This window comes from Amblyomma americanum, chromosome 5 (assembly GCF_052857255.1).
Source record: "Amblyomma americanum isolate KBUSLIRL-KWMA chromosome 5, ASM5285725v1, whole genome shotgun sequence".
In the NCBI taxonomy this organism is placed as follows: domain Eukaryota; kingdom Metazoa; phylum Arthropoda; class Arachnida; order Ixodida; family Ixodidae; genus Amblyomma; species Amblyomma americanum.
Genome location: NC_135501.1, coordinates 151,133,402 through 151,152,345, shown reverse-complemented (window position 1 = coordinate 151,152,345; position 18,944 = coordinate 151,133,402). Strand labels below are relative to the sequence as shown.

Here is an 18,944-nt window from a genome sequence, read left to right as displayed (position 1 = left end):
TGAAATTATAAAACCAGTAATATTCAATTTATTTCAAGGTAAAGAATGGAGATGAAATTCTGACATGAAAATATTTTTTTGAATGAATGCACATGAATCACATGTAACCATAAAGGAGCACTGGTTAGAGGCACTGAAAACAACTTCATCAAATTTTTGTTTTTGAAGAGATCAATTCTACAGTTACTTGTATCGCTGAGAAAATTAAAAAAATTTTCCTGCCACATCTATCAAAATCATGATGTGAAAGCTGAAAAAGGCTTCATGATTGCTTGGAAGTGAATTGACCTGTACTCTAGCCTATAGGATTTACAGCCTGAAAACTGTTGTGGCGCATCACACTTTGCCTGCGAATTAGCCAGTGATTGAGAGACGAGTATTTCATTTGTTCACCCTTTTTATTCTTAAGAAAGCTTTGTTTTCACTGAAAACAGCGCCTTTGTCACTGGAATGCACTAATCGATAAAGGATGGCTTGAATATGTACCTCCAAAGAGATATGTGTGTGGATACCACCCAAAAAACTTCACTGACATCAATGAGCAATCACTGCAACTATTGATATGTGTAAGGAGCACTGTGTTCAAAGGAAGTTTGCAAACTAACCCATTTGTCTGAAAAAAAAAATAAGCATTTCAAATCCTGAAGCTACACACAGCAGCCAATGGGAGAAACAACAGATGGCTTCAGATGAATTTAAATGAAAAGGGTTGTGCAACTTGTGTGTGCACCAGAAAGCATGCAAAGCTCCCACAAATACTAGAAAGCATGTGTTCAGTAGAAATTAACTTCAGACACTCTGTCAGTTGCTGTATGGTGGTGCAACAAAAGTGAATTTCTTGTGCACTTGCATATTATTGTAGTCAATACTACTTTACAGCACTGTACATCACCAATCACTGGCTTATACAGTGCTTTAAATTTAAGTGGTGTAAAAAAACATGATGCACTTCCTTCTATGAAAACACATGGTATGACACCAGACTTTACCTCTGCAATGTGTTCACGTTACGGCAGTTCAGCAGTGAGTATATGCATAGTCCTGTAGGCTGCAGTGGTAAAGACCTTGCGTGCTATCACAAATGTTCTGTAATCTCCAGCCACATCACTGAAGAAAGTTGTATGCATGACTTTGATACTGGCTCCCAATTCCAGCATTGCAGCAGTAGAGTCAGTCATGTACGGTCTTTTGCACTGCTCATTGTGGAACACATACTGAGGTACTGCAACCTGGTCATGTTCCACAGCAGGACCGGATATAATATGACCAATCGGGACTTCAACCCACCTCAAAACTTCTTGAGGAACCTGTGACCTAGCATGAGTAGTGCTGGTGGCTGCCTGAACACAGTGGAAAACATAACTGGCCAAGTGTAAAAGGGCTATGAACCTGTTGGGAGGATAGGCATGTGTTATTGTGATACACCTCAGACCATTTATAACGTAACCGCTTATAATGCAAGACCGCATTCTATGCGAATTTTTGTGACAACCACATTGCTTCCCACTGAGTTAAATGTATTGGCTTACTGTTTAATACGCGGAAGTGCACAACCAAAGACAGCATTTAGTGAGGTTTCTGGAAAGCCTGTGGGCCGCATACCGGTGCAGGCCCGTTAGTACCAGCAGACGCAAGGAGCATGCTTCCCAGATTGCGCAAGAAGGGGGCAACAGGCAGGGCGAGAGAGCGCTGTCAATGTGGTTTAAGGCAAGGCTGAAGGCAGGAGAGGATAGAAAAAAAATTTAGGTCACAAAGCAGGCCTTTTTCCTCCGATGCTCCTCCGTTAGGCACCCTGATTGGACAAAGCTTGAAAGCATGTGATGGCACGGCCAGACGAGCATGCTGGAGCTGCAGCCGCGGCGGCGAGCGCATGGCACGCATAGCACGACGCGCTGCTTGTACCAAGTGCACGTGCGGCAGCGTCTTGTCATGCCTGAGCCCATGAGCGAGATGTGCCGTCGCGAGTAGTGGTAAGTTTATAACGTGAGCAAGTCTACCAGCCCAGGTTGTCTTCAGTGCCGACGGTGTCTGCTCCTCCGAAAGCCAGGAAACAGCAAGCTCTTGAAACCAAGCAGAGCACTGCGAGGGGCATCGAAGGCGGTTTGGAAAAGGCTACGGTGGCAAAAAAGTAGGCTGTCACTGACGCTACTGTGTTCGTCATTTGGAAGAACAGAGGCAATTTGCAACAACAGCTGCAGGAAGACTCCGCGTCGCTTGCAAGGAAGAGGATTCGTGCGTCAAAGTACGATGTCGCCACTTTGAACGGTTTCCCGAGATGCGAGCCGAGAGCGTTCCTGTGAGTGGCTCGATATTGCAAGCCAAGGCCAGGTGCCTTGTAAACATTTTGGGGCATGATGGTTTTAGCCCACTGAGCGTTTGTGCTCAGCGTTTCAAAGACCAGCACAAGATAAGCTCTTCGTCGTTGCCGACTCCAACGGAGTTGTGTGTGAAATGCCTGCCACAAATGGAGACATCGTGGCAGCGGTGTGTACTCACAATGAGTTTCTATCTCAGAATGTGCCTGATGAAATGAGCGAAAGTGGAGAAGTTTCCTGCAAAGATGCGCTCGACTGTTGCAACAAACTGCGCCTCTCCTGCACTCAGAGAAACCTCAGCAAGCAAGTGCTTCACTGTTTTTGAAGATGAAGCCACTAGCAATGCAGTTCAGTCACAGAGCCAGACTAAAATAACATTCTTTCATTCATTATGACGCTTCGACAAAAAGGTCAAATAAACACCTTTGTTGCCTGTGATTGCAGTGTTGTGAGTCTGATGCATTGTCAGGTGAATTCGAAATGTAGGCTGGCCATTATGAAAATGCGAATGCACGGAAAAACTGTTTTGGTTACAGTGCAGTACCGCTTATAATGCGATTTTCCCAACTCCCACGGTATGCGTTATAAGTAGGGGTGTGCGAATATTGGAATACGAATCAAATATGTTTCATATTCAGTTCATATTCGTATTCAAGAAATGGTATTCGTGAATTTCCGAATATTCGAAAAATCACGAATTCGGAAATTCACGAATACCCGGCAGCGATCGTATACCACGGCGACTTTCGTAAATTTGGTAGTGGCAAAAGCTCAATATCTGGGCGGATTATCTGAATATAGAGTTTAACGTTTCAGAAAAACAATATAAAGGCCCTGTTCTCTTTCTTCTCCATCGTTTATCGTGTGGACCAATCGCATTCCGATGCCGCTAGGCTTCACCTTGCGCAAAATTCTGCAAGTGGGCTTTATCACATACCACACGTGCTGCGAGCAAGATGGGGGACGACCCGCTTCTAACAATTGCAGCACGAAAGCGCGTTTATTTTTTTTATCCTTCCGTAATATGTTATATAATTAATGTCCACACCCATGGCATTTGTTCTGTCAACTTAACTAGGGTCCCTATAAATACTTGCTAGTCTGCCGTTTGTGCGGAGCCCCCTACGGAACTGGTTGGCTTCGCCTCGGATGAATTCGCAGGGGGCGCTGCACACATTCGGAACGTCGTGCCGTGCCTGCCGTGGCTGCGGAAGTATTGCGCGCTGCTATTTGGTCGCAAGCCCAGAATACTGCTGTTTTTTTCCAAATAGGTGAACGTAAACCTGCGTGTGTGTTGGTGTGCGTGTGCTCATGGGTGTGTGATCGCGTCAAGTCTAGACAATGTGACAAGCGCGACAGCACGTGTTTCGTGCCGGGATGCAAGAGCGGCTACTGTTCCTGCAAGGTTAAATGCTCTCTCTTCAGGACACCAAAGGATGCAGAGAAGAGGTGACAGTGGGAGCGCAACATCAAGCGCGGCGACAGAGTGCTCGACGAAGCTAGTGCCGTTTGCGAGCGTCGCTTCGAACCGTGCTTTATTGAGCGAAGATTTAAGACTGTGATTCAGGGCAAGGTAGTGGAAATTCCCCAGGATGTGCCGCAACTTGTGAAGTATGCTGTTCCTACGTTGTTTCCTGACGCCCCAAAGTATATCTCAAAACCTCTGCCTCGGAAGAGGAAGGATAGAAACTTGTGCGAGCAGAAGCAATCGCCGGGACACAGAGCACCTCCAGAGAAAAAAAAAGCGCATTGATCTTGAAGCACCAGTGGAGGTGATTGAAGAATCTAGCGGCGGTGGACCATGTGACGCGATTCTGCTCAGGGAATGCAGAGAGCTGCAGCCACTGCCACCTTGGACAAATGTCGATCTTTCGGATGCTCAGCAAGTAACATTCGCTCAGTGCCACACAAGTGAGGACGGCTCTCCCGACGCCTTATACGTAAGTCGACGTGTTCTGCTCCGTCGCAGTGATTCGGATGACGCTGCCATGAAGGCTACTGTATATATTCCAGGAAAAAAAGTGAAAGAGTTGGATGTCAAATCCACAGAAGAGACAATAAATCTTCTTCAGGACATTGCAAAACTCAATTTGTGCCCTGGCTTCGGATAGAAGCCTATCAGCAAATCCTTTACGGCTTCAAATGGGCGTTACTTTGCTCTAAACTGTTCCATTCTTTCGGATACAGCATGCATAGCTTGCAAATACTTACAAAAGCTAACTTAAAACACCCTGTCAGGGAGGAAGAAATCAAGAGTGCCGTGCCTAAAGAAGACGCCGACTTCAAAATCGCGGGCAGTGCGACATATGAAAGACAAGATGGCAAAGCTGCAAAAGGCTCTAGATGAAATGAAAAATGAAAATGAACAGCTTTCAGCAACAGTTTGAAAGAAGGGTTAGTGGCCTTCCTCCTAAGCAGCAGCTTGCTGTCAGAACTTGTTTTGAGGCTGCCAAACACAAGTCAACGAAAGGGATGGCATATTCCAATGAGTGGCTACTTGAATGCATTCTGATGCGAATGAAAAGCCCTAAGTTATATGAACATATACGAAGATACAACATCCTGGCTCTTCCAGGTAGAACATGCTTACAAAAGCGCATCCACAGCTTCAAGACTGAATTTGGTTTTAACCCAAATATATTTAATGCTTTATCCGAGAAGTCGCAACATATGGATGAGTTCTCACGCACAGGAGGTATCGTCTTTGATGAAATGAAAATCTCCGAGCACCTTGATGTGAAATCAACTAGTGAGTGGTTTTTAAACCTTACTTACACCCGTAAGTAAGCTTTAAATGAAACATGTGGCAACTGAGTTTCTGTGTACACTACTTGTATTTTTTCTGGTGAGCTGGAAGGATTCGTCGATATTGCTCAGTTCATGCCCGATTCCCAAAAAGGCCAACTCTCTGACCATGGCATGGTAGTTCTGTTCCAGCCTTTCCAGAGTAATTTATTTTTCTAACCTATATGTCAGATTTGTCACATTACTGTTAAAACGCTGTGTTTGTGGGAAAAATAAATTTGCTGTTTTATCTTTCCAGGCAAGTGGACACAAGCCCTTGGGATTTTCGCATCACGTGGCGATGTCAAGGCAGACATCTTAGCCAAGATCATCATTGCGGCGACAATTCTCTGCGCGAGGGCTGGATTCTTCGTTGACTATGTCACGTGCGAAGGAGCAAGCTGGAATAGATCAATGTGGAAGCGTTTTGGCATTCGAGGTAACTGCTGAACTGGATTCAATTGCAAAGTGTTGTTGTCTTAAGATCATTTGGGTGGTTACGGCGTTACGGTTGTTCAAAGTATTTGCTTACAGCGCCGCCTCATATCTTTGCAGGTGCGAGCACAGGCACACGGTGCAAGGCGCCACATCCTGTCAGCTCAACGCGCCATCTGCAGTTTATCTCGGACTTCCCTCATCTAATTAAAAATGTGCGAAATGCATTTGTAGGAAAAGGGTTTAACACACCTGAGTGTCGGGTGCACGTTCAACCGATCCGAGACGCTTGGAAAATGGACAGCCAGAGTGTTTCCCTTAAAGCCATGCCAAAGATCACCAGCATACACCTGAATCCCAATTCTTTCAAGAAAATGAGGGTTACTCCAGCATTCCAACTAATTAGAGGTACTTTCATTTATTGCATCCAGTTAAGACGCTATTATGACTTTGTGGAAGCAACAGAATCTTTCGTAAAAAGGATGAATAAGCTCATAAGGATAATGACTGCGCGTGTGCCAAAAGCAGCATTATACCCGCAGTCACCAAACTTTGAATTTTTAAAGGAGTTCCTTGCCTTGAACACCTCACAGAGTGGGAAAACCATGCAAAGGCCACAATAGGTGGTTTTCTGAGCAACAGCACAGCAGAGGGACTCCGTGTTTCAATTCAGAGCACACTCAGTTTAGTGGCTCATCTAGGCACCCTTGGCTTTAAGTATATGATGACTGCAAACTTGAGCCAAGACAGGCTTGAAAGCGTACTCAGCATCGTTCGGCAATCATCAGGAACTAATGACCATCTGAATGTCGCTCAGTTTTTGGTTAGTGTTAATGCACTCGCATTTTAGAATCTTGTGCAATGACCACAATCGGGAAACTGTGCACCAGAAGTTGTCACTTCCTTAGTTTCGGTGCCTCAGAAACAGCCAAGCAGCGAGAATATGCTGCCTGTTCTCAACAGCCTTATTGATAAAGGAGAGCTCAATGATGCAGAAACTGCATGGGTCTCTTGTTCTCCACGTACAAGTACCACGTCTGACCATAGTGCCTCTGTGACAGGGGAATGCCACGAGATGTTAATTTATTATATCTTGAGCTACATAGCTCGAAAAGCACTGAAAAAAAACCAGTGCACAGACTGTGTGTCAGCATTGACGAGTGAAAAAGCAGTGGCTACAGAAAATGATCGGGCTGCAGCTTTCACTGCAAACTTTGATAATGGTGGCTTACTCCGTCTGGCCCCTTGAAGAAAATTATCACCGTCCTTGAAGACAGCTTCACCACTTATTTTAGTCTGAATAAGTTGCACGAGAAAAGCATTGTTGACTTTGCTGATTTCTCAAAACATGTAAATTTTTCGTCTCTGGCCTGTGTGAAACATGGACATGAAATTGTTAATGGCATAATCAAATTCTATATTCTCCTTCGCCTGCGCTTCTACACGAAGTCTATCAATGTTGAGAGGGCAGCCAAGAAAGAGCAGCTGAAGCTGTTAATGATGACAAGATGCCAGTAGGTGGTGCAAACGAAAGTGTGGGCAGCTTGAGTGCAAAGTGACGAAAATTAATGTGTCCAACAACGATTTTTATTTTGTGCTATAAATTAGTGATCCTTGGGTGTCTTTTGCCTGACATTACGTGTGACCTACATTGCATTGGCTAATAGTGCAATTTCACCAAGCATGGGATTCGAAGGAACTGCTTAGAATGCATGCTTATGTTCATTACTTCTGTAACTCGGTTGCCTAGGCACTAAGGAATGCGTTCCTGAAGTTTGCCTAAAGCACGTGATTTGCAGGGCTCAGGTTCTCCTCTTACATATTTTAATTGTGCATGCATGTAGAAGTTTCCAGTATTCAGTCTGCCTTCTAACTTCATTTATTTAGAGTCCATAGAAGTTCAGATCGGATCGATAGCATGAATTAAAACGCCGCTGTCAATAGCGCTCTGTTGCGTGCACACACGGCCGTGGTGTTTAGAATCCTGGGCAATAATTTTGATACAAAGAATTTTTATTTAGATTCCTCGGAAGGTGGTATTATAATAAGTGGCACGGTGTAAAAATTGGGTGTAAAAATAAGAGGGTTCGTTTCACCTTCGACTCTGGAGTTCGTGCACAAAATGTTTTCGCAATAAAAAAATCGTTTGCACCGCTACACTAATAACTGAAGTGCACATTGAAAAACCATGACTAAGCTAAAATCAAAGAAAAATAATCAGTGCAATCGCATGTGCAAGGCAGATGAAAACGCACAGAGAATTTGTTTCGCGGGGCGAAACGCGCGTCTACCGCAGACGCCGTGGCTGGCATGGCAGGCAGTTGCTAGCAGTGCCACCGCGGCGATCATTCATTAGCAGCCCCCGCCGCGGCCGGCGGACTAGCAAGTATTTCTAGAGACCCTACCTTAACTCTGAGTGCGACTACCGCCATCTTGTTTTGGTCATATACGCTATGCGGGAAAGCCTACTTGCGGAATTTTGCGTGAGGCTCCCAAAGTGGCGAGTCGAGGTGTCACAACAGGGCAAATGATCCTGTAAAAATCCCGCCATTTGTGTAGTGCACTGTAACCCATACACCTTTTAAAAGGCCATAACGGCACACGTCTAAACGTACGGAGGGCCCCAAAAATAACCTGGCCGCGTAGTTTTGGTTTCTGAGCTTCGCCACTCGCCCGTGGCAATGGCAATTGTCTGCCCGCGCATTCGCCAGTAGTGCAATCTTAGCACCGTGCTGCTTTCAGATGCTGACTGACTCGTCGATGGTAATTTTTTTCCTTTTTAGAAGCAGTCTAGCCATTCCAACGTCAACGTGCGTCCCATCTCGCTCACGTTCGTCATTTATTCCAGCGTGCCAAAACTTGTGCTCGTCACGAGTTTACAGGTGTTTGCACGATAGAGCTGCCTCATACGACTACCGCATTTCTGGTAGTTTTTTGGGGGGGCCGCAGGGCATTTTATAAATCGACCTTCAAATAACCCGGCCATTTCTGTCGGTTTTTGAACTCCGAATTATTGAGGTTTTACTAGCCATCATGTTGTTCTTGTTTCCAGTCTTGTCATGTTATGGATTTCATTTTGCCTGACCGCATTACAGGTTGGATACTGTTATGCTGTTCAATTAAGTAGTATACATTTCTGCGCATATTGTTTTTTTACTTGGTGCTCAGGCAGCCTAGTTTTGTTTATTTCATTTGCAAAGGACATACGCTATTTTTAAAAAAAAGAAATAGGAGCAACAGAGTTTGCTTGTTTCTTTTTTGAATTTATTTTTTGTGCTGACCAGATATTCAATTCGATATTCAAAGCCATTTTTCTTCATATTGATATTTGATTCATATTAGAAAATTTCAATATTTCCATAGTCCTAGTTATAAGCAGTCTATGCTGTATAAACTTTAATTCTGTGGTTTGTTTGCAGTTCCAGGTTGATTTCACGCACCTCACAGATGGATCTGTGAGCAGCTCCGACCACAGTCTCTTTCCTGTAATAAGTCTTGCAGCAGAAGTACAGTAAAAACTTGTTAATTAGCACTTCAAGGGACTGGGAAAAAAGTTTGAATTATCCGATGTTAGAATTATCGACTGACCTCTAAAGAACCATTTGCATTACGGTGTATGTACTGTATTTACTCTCGTAACGAACCCACTCGCATAATGAACCCGCCCACCATGGACTTTTGCCGAAGAATTCGAAAAAAAAAACTGTCAGTCGTTAACGCTTCCCTCCGTTGCGCACAGTGACACGGTCAAGAAAGCATTTCTTGGCAGTGCACCAACATGCAGCGCAGCGGTACCATCATAGTGTGTTTACCTTTTGACGTTAGCTCTAGCAAGGGGGAGAAGTGAACTTTGCAGAGTCACAGCACTTGTCTGGTTGTGCAAGCCTCGTGTTGAGTACATTCGCCTTAGGGCGACCCACATGGAGCGAACTAGCGCTGCTGATTTTGAGCAATGCGGCGAAACGTTGACGCACCGCCGCAATGCTGCACAAGCGGCGGAAAACGGGCGGCTGCCACCAGACCACTGCTGCCAGGAGTTAGAAACAGCGTGTTTCCATATGCTTAGTAAAATGCTGAAAAGAATAGGTCCACATTTACAGTTAAGCTATTATTTATTCAATGACGACAAAGATGACGAATTATCCTTAGTGACCACTTACTGAACCAGAACAGTAAACTTGTTTGAACCTCCCGCGCTTCCTGACGTCAACCGACGCGTAGTGGCTAAGCCTAGGAGCTTTGAAAATCTAGAAGCATTCTGAAAATCTCTCGCATTTCATCGCTAAACTTTTGTGCTGCAGGCATCTTGAGACAAAGCGAAAGCTTCGTGCGACTTTTGTTTTCCGTGCCCGTGAGGCACAGTGTAGCGGCAATGACGAGTTCGTGGTGAAGCGAGAGGCCGCTTCGGCAGGCGCAGCCATGTTGTAGAAACGAGCGGAAGTCAGACGCGGTCGTGCCCTGATTGATCCGCGCTAATTGCGCACGCTGGCCGCTTCCGGCCAACGGCTGACAAAATGTTGGCTGACCGCCGGGCGATGCTAAAAGCTGGCAACATGATCGTGGCTGAACGTGTGCTTCCTTTGGCGACTGATGGGTGGAAGGATGGACGACACTCGCAAAAAGAAAAAAAAAAGTTTTTCACGCGTGATTTGTAGCGCCCGTCCGAAGTCAGCCTTTCGTGTGCGTTGGCTGGGACCGCGCCGACAGCACTTATCCGTATTTCCTAATTAGCAGGGCATGAATTAACGAGTATTTAGTTGCGAGTTTCGGAGGCTGTGCGGAAATGAGGGTAGGCAGCAGCCTCCGCAGCTGCCAACGCCTACCCTCCGGCGCCGCCGGCCGCCACGCTGGTGATGGTGTCATTTAGGCTTTACCCACTCTTCCAAGGTTTTACTGGTTCCATCTTCTGTCCCCGTTTATAAGTCATGCGCAGCCTCTATCTATGTGGAGGTGCTTTTTTGGCCACGTGCTGTGTGCCAAGCCGCCCAGACGCGGCGGCGCGTAGTTCGAATTATCTGTAGCGGAATCGACTTGCTTTCGAATTAACAAACTTTTTTATATGCAGATCTCTATGGAGCTTGGCCGGACCAAGTAGTGTAGTTTGAATTATCGGAAAAATCGAATTATCGAGGTTCGAATTAATGAGCTTTCACTGTATCGTGTTCCCATTTGCATGTCATACATGGCTGGCATAGACATGTTTGGTTTGTTAGCTAAAAGTCACATTAATATAACTGTGAAGATATGAGTTTCATTTGGAGGATATATTTTGTTAAACAGAAACCTGCTGTTTTGTTCTCTCGAAACAGCACCCTAAAGTCATTTAGAGCGTATCTGTCACAACCTCAGTACATACAACTTGCCAAAATAGCATAGGGCTGAACAATTTGTTTCACCTGTTAACCTTTTGCTCAGCATTTATGAGCCTATATTACACGACATGAAATTTCTATTCCTTGCAGGTCCACCTTGCAGAAGGAGTGGTAACAAGTGCAGCAAGTCCACTAAAAGTAATGACAGCCAGAAAGCCAACCATTGCGTGCAAAGACACTGCACAGGTTTTATGGACAAGTGAAGTCCTGGCAGCGCGTAGCCTCAGTCGCAACGTTGCCCCTCCAAAAAGGGGCTTGCGAGCCACCTAGCCAGGCACTTCTGAGAAAGTGGACATGGTTGCAGGTAAGGAAGAGTGCTTATCTACTGGTTTTGTTGTGTTGAAGTGTATGGGGCTGCTTACCGTGACATGTGGCAGATAATGCTGGACACATGCTTTGGCACTTATATCTGCATGTTACATACTGCCTGTGATATATTATCACCAGTGCATCCAGTATCTTTGCTACAGTTATGATGTATAGTTTCTCTTCATGCTGTAGCTTGCAGCAGATGTGCAATTTGTATTGCTCAAGTGCAGCTGTCAAGTTTAATTGGACATGCAAGTAACAACTAATGTGTTTTTTTGTATATGCTGAGACAGCACACTATATTGGGGGCGCAAGAAGGGAGTTGATGTGGAGCAAACTTTGGCTGCAGTGCAGAAGCTCCTTTCAGACAAGATACAGGATTTGTGGAAAGCAATGAACATGCAGCTGAAATAAACAGTTTCAGCCACGAATGCCGTAGTGACCTATATTTCCTTAAGGGGGGACATGGGTTTTCAGGGCAGAAAATTTGCGAAAATATCAATTTTTCAATTTTGTCATATTCGGATTCGCGAGGTTCTTTTCCATCGACAAGTGAAGATTGGAGCCCAAGACTCGCGTAGCTTTTGAGAAATTGACCGATGAATGTGCCGCCGCGGCACAAAAACTCGAGAGGGTGCACCAAAATACACCCGTTTTCTATGCATGTGCAAATCAAAACCATCTGCCATAATGCTCTCTCTGCAGCCTCGTTTGATAGTGGAGCTCGCCGGCTTTCTTTCGCAGCCCCGCGACTGGCTGCCTTGTACCACATGGCGAAATCGGCACTCTTTATTGGCTAGTTTGAATTTCCCACCATTATTAGTTGCATTTGGGTGCCGCCAGATTGCAAAATCTATCAGCGTGAGCAATTGCAAAGTCAAAGAGGGGAACTTGCAAGGCCGATTATTTCCATAAAAAATAGGCAGGAGGGAGGAAAACTGATCTGTGGTCTTCGGTGCTGATGACAACAGGAAATACCGTAGCGTATGTGGCGACAGACCGCAAACCGCATCGGCGGCGTGCAATAGGGTGAAGTTGGTAATAGCTTGCGTCGACCATGGTTCCTTGCAGATTTCATCGGCGGAGCTTACCGTGAGTGACTCAAGAGAAAAAGCTGACAATATGACCGCCAGTTTCTCTGTACGTGGCATCTGCGCGCGAGCGAGTGGCACGGACAGGAAGTTTTCTACCGCATGCAACGACGCGGGTTGGGTGACATCGCGCTGGCTGTCAGCCGGAAAGGCTGCTGATAACATCAGCTGATGTTATCTTAGATACGCAAAACCTTTGAAGGACCGCATGGCGGACCTCGAGTAGAGATGCCTGTGATTGGAATAGCGGAGTAGCGGTTAAATTAGGCGGCCTTTTTTTTTCCAATGTGGCTCCAAGAAATAGACTGGTTTTTAATGATCTCATGAATTTGTTCATTTATCAGAAAACTAATAGCATATTTGAAATCACCTCGAAAAACTTGAGTGGACTGTGCAGTTTCATCAAGATTCAACCCAAAACAAGAAATTTAAAGTTAATGCAGTCAAGGAAAGGACTTGCGCTGAAGAAAAGTGTCAGCACACAAATGCGCATCTGAAAACAGGTAGCAGGCGTGGAGAAAGGGCCTTACGGGTGAAAAATATCACTCAGATTACACGCCTGAGGCTTGTTAGCCATTTCCATGGCCAAACATGCCATTATTTTTTATCATCTCACATGTAATGAAGTATTCTTAGTTTTTGGTATTTTCTCAGAATGTGAATTTCGGACTCCTGACAAGTTAGGAAATCCAGTCTGAAGATGCCAGTTAGCGTACTACAAAAATATTATTCATTATTAGTTAAATGAAGGAAAGCTACTTCAGAAACATGTGAGGGTGAGCAGAAATATGAAAACTGGGGCAGTGCGCCTGCGAACCAGCTGGTCCACTACCAGTCTCCTGCTCACAGTTGAGTTCGCTCTTTAATAAAGTGGGCCCTGCAGGACAGAGGAAGATACAAAGAGTATACCCCTTAATGTACCAGGATTCTTTACAGTCTGTGAGCACTCGTCTCACATCAGCCATAGCAGAGGCCCGAGAAACCACAAGTGAATGCTCTGGCATTACTGAAGCCCTGAAAACGGGACGAATTTTGAATCCCTACCCCTTCGTAGGTGCAGCTCATCATACATCTGCGAGAGACTGCGTAAAGAAGGGATCACCATATATTTCTTAATCAGTGCACTGAAACATCGCTACTATGAGGAGTACGTGTCGATGTTTTAGTTTCAATACAATAAACTTTTTTTTTGACCAGCCAGGGGTACGAGTTGCGGGGTCAAAGAACATGCAGCCACATGCCATATATATCGCCATTTATGACTTTGCTTAGAATTCTTTAGGACTCATTCATGATATCTACGTGAAATTTCCACACCCACTTTTCCGTTTTTAAAGCTCTCATTTTAGGAAAGATAAATGGTGCAAATTACATGAGTAAATATGGTAACTAAAAAAAAATCTGTGGTCTCCGGAACTTAATGAGTCTCCTGCAAAATGAATTGACTTATCACAGAGCTCAAGATGCAGATGGATGCCATGCCTTCAAAGACGACATCTCTAAGGAGTGGGCTGGACTGACCAAACTGGCAAAACTAGCTAGGCGCCAGCCATGCATCAACAAGAATTCTGAAGGAAAACAATGCATGGAAACTGAAGAAATTTGACCTAAAGAAACACAAACGTCGCATGATGTTGAATGGCAGTGCCTAACATACCACTGGTATCGTGCCAAGGGTGATGCCGCCGTGTGAGCGCTTGAACTCTTCCTGTTCATGCTGCGGAAAGTCGAGCCTTTCCCAGAGGAGGCCCGCCTGTGCACCAAGAATCCAGCATGTTCTTGGAGACCTTCGACTTCCAGGCTTTTGAGCTGCACGTAGGTTAGTAAAGATTAGAGAAACAGGCCTCAAGAAACAAAAGCAGGCGCAATGCACATGAGCAAGAGTGTCCATACTAGGAAAAAGATGCTGCAGAGATGCTTCCCAAATCTTCAAATTCATCTATCTCCACGAAGTATTTAAAAACAAACATCAGAAAAGGGTAATCAAAAAACATATCGTTCCACATGGTTCCATAACCTCACCAACAGAATTGTAAACCTACATACAGAGTTGAAACAAAGCTTCCTACTAGTAAAAATTTCTTATGGAGGTTAACTAGCCCTGAAAACAATCACCAGGCCCAATCTGCACTACCACCTTGCAATACTGGCCAGCAGCCCTTTGCTGTACCCAAGTGAAAGTTTTGCTGCAATCACGAGTAATCTTTTTTTTAAGTGGTCCCTATATCCTATGCTAGAATGTGTGGTTTTACCTATTGATCAGGCACCACCAACCATTACAATCCAAGCACTGGCCACTTATGATGACCAACATCTCTGCCACTTCAGCTATTCCCCGAAGGGTGAAATGAAATCTCAAAGGGTGCTGGGGAGATCGCAAAAACACCTCGCATGAAACTATTCACGTAAGATGACCGGAATCACGCCGATGAGAGCGGCCTCTTCTACAAAATGCTGCCCAAAAGAAAGCTCAGTCTGAAGGGGCAAGGGTGCCACAGTGGTAAACACAGCAAGCAGAGGCTGATCCTTTTGCTGTGCATCAACATGGACGGCAATGACAAACGACACCCACTAGTCATTGGTGAGAGCGCGAGGCTGCGATGTTTTAAAGGCACAAAAAGCTTCCTGTGATGTATGTTGCGAACTCAAAAGCTTGGATGTCACGTGTCATTTTTTGCGACATGGCTCCAGGAATTTGACAGCGAAATGCACCGTCAGAAAAGAAAAGTGTGCCTGTTGCTGGACATTTGCATGGCCGACTACGTGCCAGAAGTCGAGCTGACCAGCATGGAGCTTCGCTACTTCCCCCCAAATGCAACGTGCATAGTTCAGCCTCTGGATCAAGGAATTAATAATATAGCGTCAAGTGCGCATACAGGCATCAAGCCGTTAACAGACTTCTGAACCTGGAGCTCAAGCGCGAGATGAAGGTCGACGTTTTCATGGCAGTTGAGATGGTGGCGGCAGCTTGGAGAGCAATGAAGCAATCAGTAATTGTCAACTGCTTCAGGGCTGCTGGCTTCGACATGCTAGGTTCTGATACTGCCAAAGCTGCACCGGACTGCGCGAGCGCCGTGCACCAGCACGAAAATGCCTGGGAGTGTCAACGACCAGTGAATGAAGTGTCCATAGAAATAAGTTTCAACGACCACATGAGTGCTGACGCAAACGCAGTCACGACGGAAGTTTTGGATGACGCATGTAGCTTGCGGCTTGTAGGCAGTGTGGAGGGAGAGGTGGCCAAAGAAGCTGATGACGACACTATCACAAAGCCCTCGTGTCAATACCAGGCCAAGTGATGGATGCCCTTGACCTGCTGCGGCAGTTGGCCAGAACACACGAGAAGACACGCTGGACACATTTCACTTATGAGAAATCCCTGTGGCCATTGCTTACGAAGCGCACGCAAGCAAAGATTATCGACTGCTTTCCTGGGAGATAAATTTGTAGTCCCCTGGGGCCCTTGTGTTTGTGGTAACAATTTGTTTCTTTTCATGCGTGCTAGCGATGTCGGTCGTTTCTGTGGGGCCACAAGTTCATTTTCAGCGTATTTACGCTTCGCAATAAGATACCGCGGTAGCTTTCTCGATGCTGCTGCACCATATAATTGATTGTATCAAATTAAGTGACCGAAAAATGCATCAGTCGACTTGACAATTAAAGTTTCGGTTTCATGAAATAAAAGTTGGAAGTAGCGCTCATCCCTGTCTGTTCCTTCTTTGACCGTGTTGCTTTAGTGCTTTCAAAAAATGTCAAACGTGCACCAGCTAGCCCAATCCGCCACTCATCTATTTGAATGTAACAACAATAACATGCAAGCAATAAAAACAGTGTATACTAAAGCCAGTGCCATCAACCACTTCTGAAGAGCTGCATAGTGGGTATACTGTCACCTACCAGTACTTACAGGGAAGTTTTCACAGCTTTGTGGAAGAAATAAACCAGTCACAGCATATTTTTTTGCTTCCAAATCTGATACACAAGGACTAAGTCCACCACTAGTGGCTGTTGAAGCGAAGTGTACCTATTTACTGCACTCAATGTTCCCGGTTCCACCCCCCCCCCCCCCCATTTATTTACCGTTTTGCTTCAGGCACTTGCCACCAAGTAATATACAGTAAAAATCTCAATAATTGCAACTTGGATAATTAGAAATCATAGATGATTCAAAGAATCTTTACGGTCCTATAATTAATAATGTAAATTTGGCCAGATCATTAGAACTTCCGCCGTGCACCAACTCTGTAAAGTCGAAGATCTCAGTTGCTATGCGAGGATGCACGGTCCCATTTTCAGCGCATTCAATCAAGCGGAGGTTTGTTGGAGCTGCAAGGCTGTTGACGCCAGAAAAAATCGCCGCATGATTAGTTTTCCAAGCATACCTTTTCATGCCCACTTGTTGTTAAAAAAAAAGTCACATCTCAGTTTTGCAGTTGCTAAATTCCATAACATTATGCAGACATGCTATAAGAAGTATATCCAGTTACCAGTGTGAAGATGCCAAACTACAAGTGAACACTTTTGCAGTGGTGAAGCCGTGGAAACGGAACTAATATTGAGGTGCAGCTCGGCATACATATGTTTAAGAATAAGAAAGAAATCACCAGATATTACTAAACCAGCACACAGAAACGCCGCTATGCAGAGTACGCATCGATTTTTTTTAGTTGGAATAAGAATTTTTTTTACCACACAGGGGTGCGAGTTGTGGGGTCAACTAATATGCAGCCACATGCCACATACAATGCCACTTATGGCCTTTGCTTAGTACAGTTTTCTTAGGAGGTGTTCGTGAAATCTCCGTGAAATCTAAGCGTAATTTGCACAGCCCCTTTTTCATTTTTAAACCCTTAAATTTAGGAAAAAAATTTGAGCAAGTTACACTAGTAGATACAGTAATTCAAACAAAACTCTCCAGTCTCCAAAGCTTTAAATTAATGAGTCTGCTGCATAATTAATTCACTTAGCGCGGAGCTACGATGCAGATAGATCCAGTACCTTCAAAGATGACATTTCTGAGTGGGCTTGACTGTTCAACGTGGCAGAGTTAGCTGGGTGCAAGCATGCAGAAGACAAAAATTTTGAAGGAAAACAATCAATGGAAACTAAAGCAATTAAACCTAAAAAACAAATTTCTCATGATGTGGAATGGCAGTGCATACCATATACCGCTCACATGGTGCCAAGGGTGATGCCCATCATGTGAGCGCTTCACTCCTGTGCATGTTGTGGAATATCAAGCCGCTCCCAGAACAGCACTGCCTCTACGTGAGAATTCAGCTGCTGATGTTCTGGGTGACGTTTGGCTTCCAGGCTTTTGAGCTGCATGTAGGTTAGTAAACATTAGAGAAACAGGCCTCAACAAACAGAAACCAGAGCAATGCACACGACAGTCCCCAATCCCAATCTGTGCCAGCCACCTTGCAATGTTGGCCAGCAGCCCTTAGCTGTACCCAAGTGAATGTACAGAAAGCGCATTCTATACGGCCCTCAGTGATTTGCTCTTTCCAATCACAAGCAGTCCAAGCTTGGTTGACCCATTGACAATGGTGGGGAGCAACAGTGACATTCAGGCCTTACTGTCTTTCATACCCTGGGACTTGTCATCATGACAGGTGAGCATTTTGTTTGTAAGCACTTGCCAGAACAAAGCAGTCTGATCAGCGTTGAGTGTATCACAGGGTTGGTACCTTGTCATAATGTTGCTCCATTTTTCTTCAGTCCACTTGTGCACACCACCAACGTATATCACAAGGCTTTCATCGGTGACAGCCCAGCTGGTAATGCTGTGACACCCTTTGAAATGCTGCAGCCAACCTGAGCCATCTTTAAAGTCTGGTCGGTGGAGCATGGAAGCGAAATCCTTCACTTTCTGCTCAATCACTGCGCCAGAAACAGGTATGTTTTGTGAGCTAACATCAATTAACCACTTATACAATGCTGCCTCCACGTCTTTATAAGCAGCTGCTCAAATTCGGTGGGCGCTGGTACCAAGAGGCCTCTTGTCCGTCTTAGCCGAAATGTCGGCCTTAGATTTAAACATCGTACTGGGCGTGTTTCTAAGGACCCTGTACACTGCGGCGACATCAGACCTTATCGCTGCATTGAACTCTTCTGATATTCTCTAGCCCTGAGGACATTGGCAGCTTCTGCCGGTTTGTGGCAGCCATCTCTTTCGGAGAGGATGAGCACTTCGTTCCCACAATGCTACAAGGCACACTATCTTGCAACCGAATAGTGGTGGTGGTTGATACTTTGGGATATTCTGAGGAGGGGATACTGGACGTGGCTTACGTTACCCAATTCATGGGATCACTCATGGCATCCAAGGGGAAGGGAATGGGGGCATTCTGCTGCTGTTGTCAATGAGCTCCTCGTATTCTGGAAATCGTGGGATCGAGCTGCTGATTCTCCGCAATCACCAGGCAGTAGGTCCACCACAGCAGCAGCATCTGCACCAGGGAGGTAGGAGATGAGAGAGAGAGGCGATATTATTGATGATGAGAAAAAAGGGGCAGCGCGGCAGCAATCGCTCTGGCGAAGAAATGGCCGCTGCGCCGTGGTGGCGATTGGGAGTGAAATAGAGGTGATAAGAGTAGATAAGATGGTGACAGTGTGGCTGCTGAGCACACAGTGAT

The 18,944-nt window shown here is 45.3% G+C and overlaps 1 long non-coding RNA gene across 1 annotated transcript; it reads right to left on the bottom strand.

Moving 5' to 3' along the window:
• Positions 1–1,895: 1,895 nt before the first annotated feature.
• Positions 1,896–18,739, bottom strand: LOC144135148 (uncharacterized). The gene is made up of 4 exons (XR_013315395.1): positions 18,606–18,739; positions 17,469–17,628; positions 13,964–14,115; positions 1,896–2,079 (listed from the first exon to the last, which is right to left on the bottom strand). It is a non-coding gene; the product is annotated as an uncharacterized LOC144135148 (long non-coding RNA).
• Positions 18,740–18,944: the final 205 nt, after the last annotated feature.